The sequence below is a fragment of the Mya arenaria genome, chromosome 3 (genome assembly GCF_026914265.1).
Source record: "Mya arenaria isolate MELC-2E11 chromosome 3, ASM2691426v1".
Lineage (NCBI taxonomy): Eukaryota > Metazoa > Mollusca > Bivalvia > Myida > Myidae > Mya > Mya arenaria.
In genome coordinates, this window is record NC_069124.1 from 10,466,919 (window position 1) to 10,487,257 (window position 20,339).

Consider the following 20,339-nt stretch of genomic DNA (forward strand, 5'->3'; position numbering starts at 1 on the left):
TTGTTGATAAAATATTAGGCGGATGGGGTAAAGTTAATCACTTAATTATTCGGGAAGTTTGTACCACAAAGTTAAACAGTTTAAAAAGATGTTTGAATGATGATGAATGATAACATCGAATTGATGACCGAAAGCAAATGTTCAAACATTTAGCTTCAAGTTCAAGAAAACGTTTGAAAAACAGGATGTTATGTTTATTTGCAAAAATATCCTTATTCAAACATATGCTACCTTTTTTAATATCAAATAATTCTTTTTGCAACATCTACTGGTCAACATTGATGATCAAGGGGAAGTAACAAACCTTGATTATAAATCTCTTAGTTGATATTTGTACTCCTTAGTTTACAGAATGATACTTTTACTGTTGTTATTAAACTGAATTAACTCGATATTTATCGAAAAGCATGAAAGAAACCGCTTGATTCGTTTCGTTAGTGTCAACGCTGAAGAAAAAACGCTACTCTATAACAAAGAGTGGCTATCGATCATAATTTCCCCAACCTCGTTTGCGTTTGTCTCCCTTTTAGTTCCCAAAATAAGTTTTTATTAAGAGTTTAAACCGCTCAATTTAATGTGACTGTGAAGTTATACTGCACCCGATAAAAGGCCATTATGATTTTACAACAACAATTTGTCGCAGGCTTATTTGTATATGTGTTTGTCATTGTGTGTTTCTTTATGTGTCTAATAGTATTCATCATAGTAATAGGAGAACTTAACCCCTGTCACTCACTTTCACTTTCAGTCTGGTCTTCATTATTCTTTCACTTTCATTTTCACTTTATTTTTCTATATCCGTTAACCTTAACCTTTCACTCGTGCACGAGGAATCCGCGCACTCGTATATTAGATTTTGGACATCACAGACGTGTTTTGTTTATTTCTTGTAATTATACTTTGCGTGGCTATTTCTTCAGGTAAATTCCATTTATATTTCATTCTGTATTCATTTTATGTCTTACATGCCGTATTTGTATTTAGGCACTCGTATATTAGATTTTGGACATCAAAGACGTGTTTTGTTTATTTCTTGTAATTATACTTTGCGTGGCTATTTCTTCAGGTAAATTCCATTTATATTTCATTCTGTATTCATTTTATGTCTTACATGCCGTATTTGTATTTAGGCACTCGTATATTAGATTTTGGACATCACAGACGTGTTTTGTTTATTTCTTATAATTATACTTTGCGTGGCTATTTCTTCAGCACGCCTGGGTTTGGAACCCTCGTACTCCGAGTATCGCGACAAATTGAATCAGGTTATAACTTTCCACAGACGGGCTGCAAAAAGATAATCGGTCATCGGCTCGGACACACCGAGTCATGCAAGCAACGCGAAACCCCTATACAAATGTGTAGCTTTATTTAGTAACTTGTAAGTATTTGATAAATGTATTTAGTGATTTTGCTAGTACGTAAGAATGCGGAAGTTTCAAATGGACGCAACTAAGCAAACTTCCTTAACAGTACCGTGACAGGAAATGGAATATGTCTAAATGGTTTGTACATTCACAATCAAAAAAATCATAACTTATTTTTGGCCAGTCTCGGTATGTTGACATACACAATGTCAAAATATGTTTAAAGTTTGATACCGTCTTGTTATAACTTATGAATGTGAGAGTCGCGTGACAGTTTTAACTTTATTCGATTATCCCGTTATGTACCAGTTACACACATGTCGCGGGTAGCTAAGTCTATCTGCACATAGAAAAGAATTATTCCGTATCGATCCGTACCGGAGCTGTACCTCAACGTAGTATTCCGTATTAATCCGTACCAACACTTGGTCGAAAGATATTCAATAATTATCCCATACTTGCAAGTTTCTCAAACTTTGGAACATGCACAAACGTTTGAGCGATCGGTGGCCATTGGTGCAGTATTGTTTGCAAAACGCTATGCTCCGCTCACTTATCGAGTGCATTAGCATATAGTAAGTGAGTAAACAAATTCGTGAATCCGTAGGTATTTCCTACACATTTTTATTAAAAGGCATCGTATGATCCTCGGGGTTTTATCTAACATTAACTGAGAACCTAAAAAACATATTTGGTTTATTATATGGGTTCAACGACTAGATCATAATTAGGGTAACATTATTATAAAACATGTGTTTAGGTGTATATATCCGGCTATAATAACTGGTAGTTCTGAGACTTATAGAGTATTAGGAAGCATAAATCAAAGACAACATGTTCAAGGGCTTTGGTATTTCGCTGGCATGGACGTTTCAGTGACGGACATGGACATGTGCGATTTAAGGCGAAGCGGCAGGCCGTCAGTTGTGAGTGAAAGTGACGTATGTTAAGTGCGGGACATGTTACAAATAGACCGGCGGAGGACAGTGAGTGAAATTGGCGACTCCGTTCAGCTGAAGAGGACATCTACAGAGGAAAAGGCGGTCTGTGTAACGGCCTCCCAAGAGTTCATTTGTAGATACGAGAAGTTCTTACAGCGAATAGTAACCATAGACGAAACCCACATTAGCCTATACGAGCCAGAAACAAAGTTAGTCCCTATGGTTTGAAAACATCCATCTTCTCTTCCCCAAACCTGAAGGCAAAAAGATCCAGATCAAAAACACGATACATGTTCATCTTTTTCATGGACTCTCAGGAGATGGAGCTCCAGCACGCTGTACTAAATTATAAGTTGCGCTATGTGCAGTTAAACATATACATATTTGAAATACATAATTTTAACCCTTATTTTAATTCAAGCAAAAGTATGCGATGACATCTTCAAGTATATCTGAAGGTTACAATTCATAATAAAAATTTCAAGCACATGTTAAAATTAGGCATACACATGTGATACGGATGGACCTGATGAACGCCATACTTAATAAGAGACCTTACGCCGAGGTTAAAAATCTTCTTTTTCACCAGGACAACGCCCCTCCACATCCATGCCACGACACCTTGATGACAATCGACTTTTTGGAGTATTAGAGGATAAGTCACGCACCTTATAGCCCGGACCTGGCCCCGTTCGATTTTGCAATATTCTCGAGGGTAAAGAATGATATACGGGGAAAATCGCTACGAAGATCTACATGACCTTCGCTTCGCTGTGAGAACAGCAATGGCACGATATCAGAAAGAGTGGTACGGACAGATATTCAAACAATGGGTTGAACGCCACCGTAGGTGTGTACGTGCAGAAGGAGCGTATTTTGAAAAACTATTAATGACGTGACGCAATGAGACTACGAAGTGCTCCGTGGCATGTAACCTGTTCTTTTTTGTAATGTTTGTTGTATACGTTCACTTCGTAGTAAATTGTTGAATTTTTCGGGATTTGTTTATATAAGATAAAACTGTCAGCTTATAAAATTTTAAATGCATCCTATAAGTGGTTTGTTTTTTATGAATGCAGTCTCAAAACTTTCCGGACAACCCTCGTATTATGGGATTCATCCTCTTCTTCAGCGATTTTGTTAATTCAGTCACTGTATCGCCTACTATATTAATGGCGGTCATCATGCTCATGCGAGCGAGTGTCCAGTTTGTCAGATGACTTGGCTCGTGATTTAAGGTCATCTATTTATATCATGAGTGGCTGTACAGCTTCATGTACTCATGCTTTCAGAAGCATGGCGATCTCCATTTGAATGGAGGCTTTGAAACACTTCAATAATTAAGAAAACAGATACTTTGAATTGGAGAGGCGGCATTGAAACATGGTGGGGCTAGTTTTGGTTTGACATGATGCTTGGCCTCTGCAATGACTGAACGAATATCTGCTGTTGACATTGGCTGTGCTGTCTGTGACTGATGACCCTCAGCCGAAATAGGTGTGTTTACATTGACACAGTGTTGGTCAGCAAATAAAATACCTGTTTTATGTAGTTATGTTGTAAAACAGGTTGGCGAAAGAACAGTGTTTTCATACAGGTCGTTTTTTATACTGATAGTACTAGTTAGACTCGTAACACTTTTATTGTCGCTCACTCTCAGGGTCTTTTTCAGACAGGCGCCGAGGTTTTTTAAACTTAAACAATTCAGGGGAAATCACCCTGCGTTTATTTTCAGTTGTATCACGCGATTTCTTGTCATTTTGTATAAATATATTTTTGTACGCGAATAAAAAATCACAATATCATCATTTCTTATCACATTTTGTTCTATATTTACTGTGAAAATTATCTGCACGTTTTGGTACTCTTGCTTAGGGTTGTTAATATTTTACGAAGCCGTTATCTAAAAGTGTTTATTTCGAAACGGTTTCTAATCTGCTTTACGTTTCGACTGTCCGTTGACAATTTAGCTCTGTATATTTATATACTTACATTCTGGTGCTCCCTTACCCATATGCAATAACAGTCAGCATTTGTTTAAAGATGCATGTTCTTCTACGGGTTTGAATTTTTCTTTACCCCGAAACGTTTGATTTCTTTGTCTCTATGTGGATTTTAACGACTGTATTGCATGCCTTTTTGACGCTGATTTTGATTGTATCGATAAGAGTGAGGTTGTACACACATCATGAATTTACTGACCATGTCAAAGCGGTACCATTGATAAACACCACTATTTCTTAAATATAATATATGTGGTGTGCTGTTTGTAAAGTTTTGGGTTATTGTTCCATGTTTCTGATTTAAAATTGTGTTTTTTTCTGTTCTGTGTCATTGTCGTTGACCCTGAGCCATTGAACAGGTTTATCTTTTAACTTTCGACTACTGGACTTATTTCTGTAGTTTGCCGTATAAATATTATTATTGGAATGATATCTGTAATGTGAGCTTGAAATAGAACAATGGCGTTTTCAATTTAATTAGAGTAGAGTCTGTGTTGTGCGCATCATCTAAAGGTTTTTGTTTAATTTTGCAAGATTTCTCCAACTTCTGAGATTCCAAGTCATATCCATTCCCGTTACATTATTTAAGAGACTCTTGGGATCGAGTCAAGAAAATGTTTAACAAGCTCTGTTTAACTGTTCGGAACTATTTCAGTTTTGCTATTACTTGAGACCGAATACTTGATCTCGCTGATTTTGCAGAGATGCTTTATTGCTCTTCAGCAAGCAATAAGAAACGTACTCGAACGAGAACGCAGGGCATTGCCCTTTTTTATTATATGCCCGGCAATCTGCGTAAACCAGGCCACATGCAAAAATGACGATAGGGGAGAAATCCCTTTTTTTCAACACATTAACATTTTAAGAGTGCCATTGGTTTTATTGATGCTTATTCTGTGTTATTTGACAGAAAAAAAATAGAACCACTGTCAGGCTTAAGAAAATCAGCGTGTCATTTTCGCATGAGGCCTGGTTTTCGCAGTTTGCCTCACATAAATAAAAATGGAAATGAAAAGATGTCAATGAAACCACCGAAAAAAGAGCAAAACCATTCATTTCATTATTACCACGTCAATATCATGGCAATAAAAGCTGTCGGCGAATTCCGTTATTTATTTTTTTACAAGGCTGCACTAAATGTACATGTAACTAATATATTTAAGTATTTTACATGGTTAATATAAAAGCTTGTATTTCCATCATAGACTAAAAGTTTCACCATGATTAATTATGCTAAGCTCTCCTTATTTACATGAATGCGATAATTTACTCAAATTCCGGAACAAGAAATAAATAACACCGAATGATATTTATAAGTATTGCTAATTGTCGCGCCACAATAATAAAAACAAAACTATGTAATTAAATCAACGAACAGCCAAAATAACATAAATTCTTAAATCATACTTAACATCTATATTCATATGAATTCAAGTCAATGTTACAACAGTGATTTATGTTAATATTATACCTACCCATGTTACATTCTTATATACACGACAATAGCCAATCCGTGCCGTTACCCTGTCATAAGGCTATTTACCGAGGGATATATCAATGTTGCTCTCGCGGGGGCTATAAAAGTCAATTGGATTTTCCAATATATCGAGTCGAGTTTTTGCAGAAAACACACTTTTTGTCAAACAGCTACCTGCCTTGTCAAAAAAATTATTGGGAACTGATCAACAAACTCGTTATTTCATTAATTGTATACAAAAATGAAGTTACTCATGTTGTGTGTGTTGAATTCATTTATAAATGTACAAGTAATTTTGATAAATTGAAAATCCGTGATAGAAGACGCAAAAGTCAATAGAAATTTCAATAAACTGGAAAGTTTATCAAATGATGTAATAAGAACACCGGCAAATTTCAATCACTTCGTAGTTGATAATTGTGATTCCTTGTTTAATTGCAGACGTAAACAGTGTAAACTATAGTTGTTCGGTATAATAAAATAAATATCAGATGCCGTGTATGGTGATAGCATATAATGTTAAACCTAGAATCCGGAAAAAAGAATTTGCCGGATATTTATTTATATTTGAATTTCAAATACTATCAATCTCCACATGAATGAAATATTAATGTATTAATGACAAAACATGCAAGCAACTGTATACATATTAAGGCTGATGTGGCAACACTGAATGATTCAAAGCAATGTATGGATTACTTTTAAACGTAATCCGTTCCATACTTAAACCGTTCAGTTATGATGACCTAGTGTTTTGTTAAGGCAATGTACACGAACAATATCCGAACCCGGCCATGTCATTGTCACTGTACCAGATTCATGGTCCTTACAACCATTGATCGTTTTAACACAAACGTCATTTACATCCAAGTTTTACACCTCCTGCTATATTTTGTATAGCCGTCATTTCAACCTTGTTCTGAGCAACGTGAAGCGAATAATACAGAACTTTGCGTCATACAAAAGACAATAAAGACAAGGCTAACAAACACATTTGGTTGCCCTTAAGGCTTGTTAGCAAACGCAATGAACCGTATAGTTAGGTTAAAGAGTGCCTTGTATTGTTTATTGTTCCCAAATTACAATTTCAAAGATATTTCATATTTTGTTTTGACCTATATAACGGATAAGAGCGATATAACATACATATTTAGGGGCATTAAATGGAAGAACCAAAGATTAAATTCCTATTAAAATGTCTTCGGCAGTGCTGTTATAAATTATAACCCTCAAGTGGTATATTCGCAGTCGGTATATTTCATAATATTGCAAAATCTGCCAAAGAACTTAACGGATGGATTTAGCACATTAAACGGCATCTTCATTGGTTAATATTCTCATATGATGCATATATAAGTGGGTAGATTGGCACAGAAAATGATTTGAATTGCAAGGACAATATACTTTGAAAACCATTGACTAGCATACAAGAGCCTATGCTGACGTAATTTCATTAGTGAACGTTAAACAGTACGTCATTTCCGTACGAAATGATCAGTACAGTGTGAGTTATGGTTTTTTTTGCTATGTAAAAAATGAGTGTTTTATTTGTGATTAAAAATTAAAATATGTACAGTCTTGTAGAATATAGTTTTTGCTTTAGTTCGATGCAAAAAAAAATTCTAATCCAAAAAATGACAACAGTACAAAGGCAGTCCGGGAACTTTTTGACTGCACCTTGTATGACTCGTTTACTTAATAATACAATAAAAACTACAGGGACAAAGTCTAGAAGTTGAACATTCGAAAAAAGACCGTGTTTAGGGGAGGGGCACAAGGCAAGGGTCCAAACGAAAATGAACAAGAAACACAAATATATACACAAACACAAAACACCACAACCGTTTATTATGAGATTAACGCCTTTGAACACGAATCTACTGGGGGCCTTATCTAGTTCATATGGCCGTAACCTCACAATTGTCCACAATTTAATCAACAAAGTATTTACAGTACGAGTTCATGGTCAAAACGAAGAACGGAAGACAGAAGAACACACTGAATGCAAAAGAAACAAGCAGTATATTAATAAACATTGTGGTACTTCAGTTGATTGTCAATAAAAACTCTCAGGATTTTAATTTTGTTCTAAACTAGTGTGTATGGTCAAAACTTCAGACTTCTCTCAATGTTCATCAATACTTACAATAAAAAAATATAAGCTCCATATCAGACAGTATCAAAGAATAAAGCAAAACAAGACGGCCTTAATTACTCTGATTCGCTCACCTGAGATATGTGAAGAAAGACACTGCTTATAATATGTATTTGTTGGTAACGACCAATAGGAAATACTAAGTACGTCATTTACAGGTGTTTTCCATCTATTCATTTTCATCTTTGTTTTTCATCAGTCTTTAAAGGATTGATATTGGCAATGCAACCAGTTCAACTTTTGCAAGAGATTGACAGCAGTCTGACATGAATTGTTGACAGGAAGCGACTGATTTCGACATATATCTTAAATAATATTTCTTTGGTGGCTGTAACAAGTTTGAATTAGAACTGATTCCAAGACTTCTGGTTGTTTAGAGGCTAACAATCTGTGGTAAAGTAGGTAGGCCGTTATACATTTGGGGAAACAGAAGTCTGTGTAGGGTGGTTAGTAATGCATGCATATCAGTGAGTTAGGATGGACTACTGTATAACATTGTGACAACAAGAGAAATGTAAGTGATAAAAAAATAAAATAAAATGAAATGAATATTTGAAACATAAATTGTCAAACATGGTCCTTTTCATGTAATGTTCTAAATAATGGCCAGCGCTATGTAGCGATACTTGCACCGTTGCTTCTAATGTGTAGTGTAATTATAAGATTGTAACAATATGGAGTTTACACTCTGCATAACATTTCTTGATTTTACAATTAAACCATACACAGCCTGTGGAATAGTTGCGCGGTATTTATTGAAGTTAAATCAGGTATTAATAGTTTTGCTACATCTTAATAAAGCTAGAGCAAATGTAAAACAGAAAGTCGGCCATTTTTGTTGTTGTAGTACAACCATGACGCCTTGTTGTATTTTTGAGTATGGTCATTTATGAAAGCTTCAATCAATTTGACGCAGTTGTTTCAGAGGAGATGGTTCTTTTAAACAAATCAAGACGTCGGCCATTTTGATATTGTTGTTGGTAAATTGCAGCGTCTAGTAGAAGGTCAACCTTGGGCTCCCTGTGAAATTTCATTGAATTTGGCCCGATGTCTTTCAAACCTGTTGAGTGACGTACGTACGGACGGACGCCGGACAAATACCGATCCTATTACCCCACCTCGAGCACGTGATATGTAAAAACAAAATGTATCCAAACCTTTAAGCACAGGGGCAGCATCGGTGTTAAGGCAAATTGAATCGCTGAAATTTTCATTCATCTCCCTTTGACAGAGCAAGAAATGTAGTTGGAGAACCTACAAGGACGCTCTTCAATCTTAACTTATTTCAAAAGACATTTAAGATAATTTCCTGATAGTCATCTCACAAACATATCGTAGTAAAAGCTTCCCGTTGAATTTTGATCAAACTATATATTTGCTATAAATGGAACTTCCATTTATGACAGATTATATATTGTTTAATTTAATGAAAAAGAAGTATTATCTAATGAAAAGGCTTTTAAATTAACGTTCTCACTTAACAGCTGTCCATTTTTTCTTGGATTTAATAATTATTTCTACAGAACATTAGACAAATCGTTCATTTAAAATCGGTCAAAAACTGCAAATGCTTCGAAGGAAAGGGCAGCATCTGATGTCTAAAAGGAATGAAATTAATTTATGCACTGTAATAGAAATAACTACATTGTAATTTTAAAATTTGCTACGGTATAACGCCTCCATCGTTGAACATATATGCGACCATAACACAAGGGATACATAGTCGCATATATCAGAATTACAGCACAATTACTTATAAATTTTAAAAGAATTTAATGCAAAACGGTACGAGTATTTTGAGTGAAAAGCTGCGGTGTTCAACTATACTTGTTTACTCTAATGAACGTTCAAAAGGACAGCGAGTAAGACTATTTTCTATATCATTCATTTTTATCGCATTCTGTAATTGTTCCTGTTAAGAACCTTGTCCTAGTTTATTATATGTGCGTGCGAGTTTCTATAAAGTCCATATACCATAATATATGACACCACAAACTACCTTTTCAATGTAAATCACGCCCACTTTTGCAGATCCAGTAAAAATAGTTGATATATCTAATTCTGATTTTTGCCCGATCAAATTGCATTTTAATATAACTTCATTAGACTAAGCTGATTGGCATATCCATAATCCATATTAAGTGCGAACACTATCGTGAGTGAATGTGAGATGGTGATCTATGACTTCTTTTGTGGCTTCTCCATCTTGTGCGAAACATTCAGGAACATGTCAACGTGATTTTATTTAATAATGTCAGTGTTTTTCGGAAATTCATCCTTAAAATCAGAAGTTCGTAAGTATCGAACATTCAAATGCGGTGAAACCACATTAGCAGCATGTGACGGAGGTTTTATTCCAATTGTAAACAGTTTAGTCGAAAATAAACATAATAGAAAGTGCATGTGGTTTCAGTTTACAATCATTCTGTACACACTTATGTTTGCTTTTAAGCTATTAATGCATGAATATGCAAGATAGATTACAGTGACAATTGTCTGCATCTTTAATTACATTTCAATTCCTAAAGAACTTCATTTCATTTCATCCTTTTAATCTTTCCATACAGAAACTTAATCATTCAACTCATTGCTACGACTAATTGAATTAAACTAATGGAAAATTATTTTTAAACAACTTAACATTTGTTTTAGATTACTTTAAAACATAAGATCAGCAGATGTTCCGACATATTTTAAAAGAATATTTACAGGAGAACGATCGTATCACGTGTAATAATTTTATTTACTTGTATGTTAATTACCAATCTTTGCAAACCAATATGATAATACTGATCATGTTTTAATGCTTAAATTGGAAACTTGAAATTGGAAGTTGTGTTCAAGTTCGTTAAGATATCCTTATCCTTTTAACATCAATGTTCCCTTTATCTTAATTTTAAATGATTTATTACAACTTTTAAATTTCTGTGGGTGTCTCCCTTTGTTTTTAAGATGAAAATGAGTCATATCTGTTCAAACACCGGATTGACTCTGGTTTTATGTTTCTTAACGATATAATTTCATTATCTGGAGAGATGGACATGAGAAGAAGTGTGCAAACTTTAAATGTGAAATGTAACTGGATTTTAGAGGTGAACACAATAAGAAGAGCTATCCCAAACAAATGGTCAAAAGCAGTAAGACGAACTTATCAAAATTAGGCAGTTATGATATGTATTGAAACGTTGTATTTGAAAAACCCTATATACATTAATAATGGCAAGAAGCCTTCAACAAACCAATCAACTAGCGATCATGGTGTTTCATTTTAGATTGGATCATTCCAGAAAATAAAGTTCAACAGTTCAAGTATAAACTACTTCATACCATCATGACTACAATTCTAAACCTATTTCTCTTGAATGTCTCGGCAAGTTTTATTTGTAATCACTAACCAAGCCGAAGACTATAACCACTTTCTTATTAATTGCCCGTATATTTTTCATTCTGGTCGTTTATAAATGGCACCTTTAAACATTGTGATATACATTAACAGATGAATAGCCTCGAAATACTTATAATTGGATATAAAATTGAATTCAAAATGATATAACATTTAATACAAAGAGTATAATATTGTCAACTCTATTCTATCTCAAATAGGATACTCTATTTACAAATCGTACTTCCTATCTCTAAGAAGGCAGAGTCGTTTTAGCATTATTATATGCTGACCTTTTAGTTATTCAAACACTATATCAAAATTGACGGAATTCATTGTCCTCTTCTCAATAAATTGATTATGAAATGTAAGTTCATCTAAGAAAATTTTGTTAAACATTAAGTTATATTTATCTCAACATATGCAATACTTTACAATGAAATAGTTGTACATGATGATTTTCTTGTTCATTATTTGTCATGTATAAAACTAGTTTGTAATTCTATGAAAATAACAGGATCATCATTTAGTGATTCCAAATAGAAATGAAGACAAATCATAAGTGACAAATCAAAAAGGCCAGATAATCCAAAGTGACGATCTAGGAGTGGCGCTGAGATTCCAAATAATGAGGTCATCCGCCGCATCAAATGTAAAGTGCAACGTGTGAATTCCGGACGAAATCCCAATGAATAATCCGCCGTTTCCGTTAGTGTGATTCACCGTGACGTTAACAACGTCAAAACTTGGTTTAGCGTCTACATCTAAAGAACCTTTAGCGAATAAAGATTAATATAAAGTTAAAGATGGCGCCCCCCCCCCAAAAAAAAAAAAAAAAAAAAAACATTTTACTTCTATGTGCCAAGTTATTGTATAGCAACTGTGCGGTGTATACAACACAACGGTTATTGCAAGTAGGGAGGCGTAACTAATGTATATGTATTTTCGCGGCCGATGTAAGTTCACATTGACAACAAAGACAGGCAATACAATAAAGTCATTTACTAGAACTGTTTGAAACGTACTCAAAGCCTATCACATTACAATAGTATTATGTGCATCGAAACAAACAGGTCGTACTAGAAATGTAATATCTTCATATTAATTATGAATATTTGAATATCAAAACACAGTTTTGTTGATGAAAACGTTCATTTAATAAACTTATTTAATACTAATGTTAATATTAGAATTTAATGCATATTTCAGTTTTTGTCAGTCTTATCGAAACAAACATTTATAAGGACTTTTATACACATTTTTCTTATAGACAGCATTATTCATGCTGACCTTTTTAATAAAAACAGAAGCTTAATACCCAGTCACGAATTCCAAGCTCCCCGTCAGTGTTTGATTTAATTTATTACATAAGGATAGAAAAAGTCAAAATCAAAATTTATCATAGTTGATTTTGTGCTATGATTGTTCCATGTTGATAGAAATGTCTATAGTGTCACCACTACATGCAGTTTATGAATGTATTCAGAATAGTCAAAAACGATAATGCTGACGTTTAAACAGACGGATACACTAAACGCAAATGCGCTTGACCCATAAACTGATTTTGATACACAAGCTTTTTATAATTCTTCCTGAGAAAGTATGAACCTGTGTAGTTATGATGATAGTCGACAATTCGTTTGTTCATCCGTACAGACAAGCGAACGGACATAATCATAATAAGGAACGGACTGATGGACAAGGGCGACCGGACTGGTAGAAAGCGGAACATTAAGAGCCTAACAGACATTCCATATCGTTTGCTCTTTTGTTTTTTAATAAAATCGTCTTAAAGAACATTGTGTCACACATGCGTACGGTCTGCGGCTGATGAACCAACGGATGATATGCGGCTGATCGACAGACTAACATTAAGACGGAAATGCCAGCCGACAGACAGTCATATACCGAAAATAGATATACATGCAAAAAGACAGACAAACAGTTGGCAGATGCAACGAGATGTTAAACTGACGGACATGATTTGGAAAATGAAGTCACAGGCAGACGCAGACACATTGGCGGATGGACAGACTGTCTAACTCTACTACACAGTTCTGCTTACAACGAAAAATCTACAGACTTTCGGATATTCGTGTCGGAAAATCTTGAAAATAACAAAAATACCTATTGCGCAATTATTCAAATTATAACATATATTTACACAGACTAATTCCTGAAAAACAGTGACGCGTAGCATTAAGTCGGCGCGATGGAAATAGAAGAGGAAACAAACAATCATTTAGATCAACAATGAAAAGTTTTTGTGTACATAGTGATTACATATTTAGGATACATGTATTCGGAATATTTTTTTGATGATTTTACTGCGACAAATGCATTTGTTCATGTGAACACCCTTTACTGTATTGAGTAAATAAATGCGAAAAATGATTATATAAAATGAGGAAACAACATGGAATGTATTGCAAAACGAACAATCAAGGAAGCACAATAAATGAATTATGCACAGTATTAGATGTTAAAACGTTCTTTTTCAGGGACAAGTAGGTATTTAATATCAACTTTTCAAACAAATAAATATACTTGGTCATTACAATTGAAGACTTATTAATTAATTTTTTTTTTTTCAAATCTCATCGTCAATCACATATTACCATGCAACGTGGAAATTAACAGCCAAATTCTTCTGCAATTTATTTACTGGTCCTTCTGTGAAGCCACTCCACTAGTACCACTCAAGATGTCACTTGAGGGTCACTTGGGTGAACGGTATTGGAGTGTGAAATATATTTTAAGCGCGACTTTTTACGTACACACTGACGTTCTCAGGGTCATACCCAAAACCAGAAATCGCAGCAACTTACGGATTTACATCAAATTCGAATTTAGAATTGTGCCTTTCTTCATTAGCTCTCTTCATTAATCCTAATTAGAAAAAGGATCATGATCGTGAGCTGTCACCAACGAATCGCCTGCGACCCAGACTTAACGGATGGGATATTGCTTTCATCTTGATATCTAAGCCACGATTTTCCCTTACGAATATATCTGATTGGAATTATCTGAACTTAGCTGTTAGACGGGTCACTTTATACTGGATTTTGGAATTCTATCGTATAGTCTTCAGTGAAGCCGATTAACTGTCTGTGATCACGTCAGTATAGGTCTTTGATGTTTGTTACTAACTCGTCTTTTCAACTATCACCGCTGGACTCACAACAGTCAAGACACTTGATGCCGTTCTGAAGAGCCGACATCATCTCTTCAACCTGGACAACTGTAGTGGCACAATCGATGGACTCGATATCTTAAAAGACATATAGGCAATTGCTCTTGTGAAAATAATATCACATTGACTGCATCAAATCCTTGACCATTCGACCTCATGCCGGATTTCAATCATAACGATTTGCTGATTTAATTATAAAAAACCCATACAATTTGACATATGGTACATACATTGTATTGCCATATGCGTTATACCATAACCTTGTGTTACCGAAGTCGTAGTCCTATTATTTTGATAATTTGCATCAGAAATATATGAACACTGCACATTGTTGAAATCTTTACATTATATCATGCATCCAATAGTTCTGGTTGAGGTATGGTATATTCAGTGTAATTGACCAGCAATGGTTTGTGTATTAGTGGCGCCCTTGTGCTCCTCAATGAGACTTGCTGTCATACGGGATGCATGACGGGGCACCTTAATGGGGCTGCTGACATTATGGTTGATGTTGCGGACAAGGATTATACGGCGGACCTTACCTGAAAACATGTTTGAAGTAACTCAGATTACAAAAACAAAGTTCTAAATTACATTTTTACATACAGATATTGTTACTGTAGCCATTGGTTTTATTTGACCATTTTCTTTTTCACTGTTATGGACTCCATTCGTTAATTGAATCCGACCAAGAAATAAGCTAGTTCTCTGGTAACTCCCTAAATCTTAATGTTAAATATAGACATCTGATGACCCATATAATTAAGTTATCATTTAAAAAGTTTTTACTAATGAGTAAAATAAATTATCAAAGTTATAACATTAGCTCTTCAATTAAACTAAAATTGGATCTAAACTGTCCTACTTTGGAATCTTTGTGGTAGCATGTTCATGAATAGTTTAACATTTTCATTTTTCCACACAATACTGATAATGATACTAAAACAATATGGGGTTACGAGGTTCACATATCAGTGGGGTAGGAAACCGTTAAAGGTATGGGAACATTATACTAAAAGCAATATATTATTAGGTATGCATTATATCGATAACTTCACATTTCGCTTTTTTGACAATTAACAATTACCTCAAAGTCAGTTATGCTACCATGATTTACACTCCCTCATTCGTTTTATAAATGCACTTTTTCTTGACCTTCACATAAAACAGTGATTATTTTCATCAGACTTTTAAGGTATAAGAAGTTTTAAATCAATCTGTATCTTTAACTCTAAGAGCACAGGTAAAATTAGCTATGGATGACTCAACGTTTTTCCGTGATGTCAGGGGAAGTAACCGAAGGTATACGTCTGAGTGAGAATTTTCTGAGTTCTCGGAGAGGTCACATGATAAGTGCACAAGAAGTAACTGTTTATATATATATATATACAGTATACTTTAACGTTAACCCTAACTTAGACGACTTAATCTATGTTGCGTTGTTGGTTTAGTTCTTACAACAACAAGCGGAATGGGTTAGATTCATAAGATCTCAATTGGAGTTACATGTTTAATCATTCATGCCCAAGCATCAAATGAAATACAATACTACAGGCATAGCTATATATAAAACATAGTATTTAGTAAGAATAACTACAATAGAGAAATATCCTGTAGTATATCAAGAATTGTGTCCCTTCGATACATTTAGATAAAGAATGCAACAGCAACAATCTATGCGTTCGATTTGTTGTTTTCCTTTTTTATGCGTAAAGGACAGCAGATGCTCCAGTTAGCATTTAAATTGACAAGTAACAGGACCAACGTTCGTGACATGTGTAATAAATTATATTTACTCATAAGTAAATAAACACTCCTTGCAAACAAATAAGATACTGTAACACTTATAATATTACTTTGATTAAAGAGTATATAATTATATTTGTAAATGTTCTTTTCATGATTACGTTTCTTTTATATATAATCTAGAATCATATAATACAAAATTTACATTACTGCAGGGTGGCTCTCTTTCTTGTAAAAAAAACTAGTACGAAAAGATTTGAAACAGTTATGTATTTAAAGATTCATATATGGCAAAACAGATGTGAAAGCTGGCGTCTGCTGCGCGCTCATGAGTTATACTCTCCCGTTCCTTGATACTTGGTGATGAGGTAATGGCAAACATTTATCCCAACACCAATCAGAAACCCGGAAAACACAAAAAAGCATTTTAATATATTAGCTGGATTCATCATCTTGAACAGTATAATATTCAAGAATATTCAAGAACTGTTTGGCAATTGTGCACAGCCAATAACATTACACTACTATTCACTGACATGGTTGGAATTTAAGAGTCCATCATAGGTTTTTTATTTCTTTTATCTATTGTTCGAAGGTGAAACAAACATATTTGTGCTACAAGTGTTCCATCGTTATGGAAATGTGTATGATATCATCACTATATAAAGCTGATGAATGTATTTGAAATAGTCAGAAACAACACTACTTTAAAACAAGATGCCCGTGAGGTCATATGCTCTACTGGCATGATACTTGTGGTCAAGGCCATTCGGGTCATACACAAAACCAGAAATCGCAGGTCATTCCATTACTGTAGCTTCAAAATTAAGAAATTAGGTCAAAAGGTCACAATCAAGGTCATCCAAGCACAACATTGATGTTTGTTTTCAAAACTGTAAATATGGTCCAAATTTCATTGCTGTAGCTTCAAAAATAAGAAAATAGGTCAAAAGATCACAGTCAATGCCATCTGAGGACAACATTATTATATGTACGCAGTGTACACATGGTCCAAATTTCATTGATGTCGCTTCAAAAATAAGAAAGTAGGTCAAAAGGTCACAGTCAATGTCATTCAAGCAAAACACAAATATTTTTCATTGTTGTAGCTCCAAAAAAAGAAAATATTTCAAAAGGTCACATACAAGGTCATCCAGGGACAACATTGATAATTGTTTTAAAAACTGTACCAATGGTCCAAATTTCATTGCTGTAGCTTCAAAAAATAAGAAAGTAGGTCAAAATGTCACAAACAAGGTCTTTAAACTCCAATATAAATATTTGTTTTCAAACTGTGCACATGTTCCAAATTTCATTGCTGTAGCATCAAAAATCAGAAAATAGGCCGAAATGTCACAGGTTATGTTATCCAAGCACATCATAAATATTTGTTTTCAAAAGTGTATATATGGTCCAAATTTGGTAAAGGGCCATCATAGGATGCTCCACCACAAATATCAGAGGTATGAGCCTTGTGGTTTGAAACATGAAGATTTGTTCTTTTATAAATATCTAGGAAACTTGTGACTCCTGGGGAAGGGCCAGTTTTGACCCGAGGCGCATAATTTCAACAATCTTGGTAGAGGACCACTAAATGATGCCTTATTCAAAATATCAAGGGTCTGGGCTTAGCGGTTTCAAACAAAAATATTTTCAAACATTTTCGTATATAAGTATACCAAACTTGTGAACCCCGGAACGTGGACAGTAATGACCCCAGGGGCATAATTTGAAAAAAACATTCACAAGCAATGATGCTCAGACAGACGCAAGAACAACAGACCCTACACCATCGCATAAAGTCAACCAACACCTTTAAACTGTAGATTTGATCTCTTTTTAACAAGGGCAAGGGAGAGTAAAACATTAATCCAAATGCACAAGCTAAAAACAACTTGTCTCTCTTTTATTCTAGACTTGGCTAAAAATAGCATTTTTTCAATAATCCACTCGTGCTTGGCATACGTATTAAAGTCTCGGGATTTGGCCAGTAGAGCTAAAACCGGAAACTAAATTTAAATTTACTATATTTATTCACTGGTTTTATACATGAGGTACATGAGAATACATTATGAGAAAAGTAGGGCATGGGAATAATGAAATGATGATGGTCGATAATTCGTTTGTTCCTCCGTACAGACAAGCAAAGGGAGAAAATCGTTATCAGCGGAAATTAGTCGGGTCTCCCCAAACCGTGGAGTCATGAGCCAACGAGTAAAGTTGAATAATACAACGGTGTCTTTGTCAACTGTTTTACCCTGGATGCAAGAGTCCTTCATCGCGTAATGCGGAAGTGACGTCGGGATGATTGTTTCGATACGCATGACCTCATGTATCACAGCGTGTGTGTACATCAGGTGAGGTTTATCGTCTAAACACGGCATATTTATTGGGTCCACAGTACAGTCTAATTCTTCTTGAACGCGCTTTTGTACAGCTGGGTATTTAGCCATGTAAAGTATGAGCCACAATATTGTCTTACTTGTGGTGTCAACCCCTGCACCTTGTAAGTCATACAACACGTTAAGAAGTCTGCCTTTTGTAAGTTCATAGAAACTGTCACCCGTATCCTTAAGTTCATCTTCTGCAACAATAAGTGAATCCGCAATATCCCTTACGTTTCCGTTAAACCTGGTTTCATAATGTTCGGCTACCTGGGACATGGCAACGTCGTCAAACAAATGCATCAGGACCTTGAAGTCTTTGATTTTTTTAGGCATCACATATGCTAGCCATGACATGACATCGATAGGATTTCCACTTTTAGAAAGCTCATCAAATTTTGTGAGAGAATCAGCGAGAACACGAACGTGTTTGTCAGTGTCCACTTCTTTGTCTTTACCGTAAAGAATATGATAAATTACACTCACAACAGCAAAATAAACGTCGTCTGCAATAGAGCCTGATTGACAAGAGAATTTTCTGACGATATTTGTTGTTAAAGTCTCGACCTCAGAAGTAATGAGTTCCTCTACAAAATCCTTGCGATCTTTGGTAAACAGTCTTAAAGCATGTGTAGTGATTTTTTTCTGGTGCAGGTAAGCAGGCGAAAACGTCCCAAAGGCAATTGGATCGTCTCCAGTACGACTACGTAGAATTTCTGTTGTCACAAAGTTAGGGCGTCCGGAAAAATGCGTCACCCGCGGTTACCGCTGCCTCATGAATGGCCTTGTGTCCGTTTACTACAACAGTCGACCAGCTGCCCAGTCTTATCTTAAACACATCTCCATATCGTTTCTGCTAAGCTGCAAATGTCTTCCGTGTGTCATTACCAAGCCATGGTAGATGACCTACAATTGGGAAGCCCCAAGGTCCGTCTGGATATGTCTTCGTAAAGATGAAACCGCGGAGCTTTAGATAACAAAATGTAAAGACGAACACAATCCCAAAAAGTGCCAGTGAAACCAGGTCTTCTGTCTTCATTATGAAAGACAATGAGTTCTAGTCGAAATCAATGAAAATAGCTGTAGATATTCAAACACGGGTTCAGAAAAAGGTACACGGTATGACATATTTAAACTAGAACACGTCAAGGTAAAGTACATCATTAAACTGTCAGATGTCAATAGAGATAGCAAGCGTTCACCAAAAGCTACACTGATATCACTCAGATTAGGTCAACGACTTAGAGGACATACGAATTTCAAATATATATTACAGTGGTATTGTGATATCTGCTGGTGTTGAGTGTGCGTGGTCTTCTTTGCGTTACACTCACATGCAGTGAATATAAAAGCGTATGATAGACTCCAGAACATATTGGACCATTGACTTTGCTATGCACTCGGAGTATTTCGTAATTCATTTGCAATCATTTCGCATTGTGGCTTATGGGAAGACTGAGTTTGATGGCAAACTGTCCGACGCCCATTGCGTCGTCGGTAACAATTAAGTTTAAAAGAACTCATTTCCTTCATATACTGTAGGTTGCAAGCTTCTACGAAAGATTGCCATGGCATGCTACATACGTCCTAGGAACACAATAAACGAGTGTAGTTTAGTCATTTTAGCAGTAAGTTTAACAAATGAATGGCTAATCCACATGAAGGTCGCTCGGTACCTATATATAAATGTG

The 20,339-nt window shown here is 35.1% G+C and overlaps 1 pseudogene; it reads right to left on the reverse strand.

Moving 5' to 3' along the window:
• Nucleotides 1-14,483: 14,483 nt before the first annotated feature.
• On the reverse strand, nt 14,484-19,687 carry LOC128225657 (cytochrome P450 1A1-like; annotated as a pseudogene).
• Between the last annotated feature and the right edge of the window lie 652 nt (nt 19,688-20,339).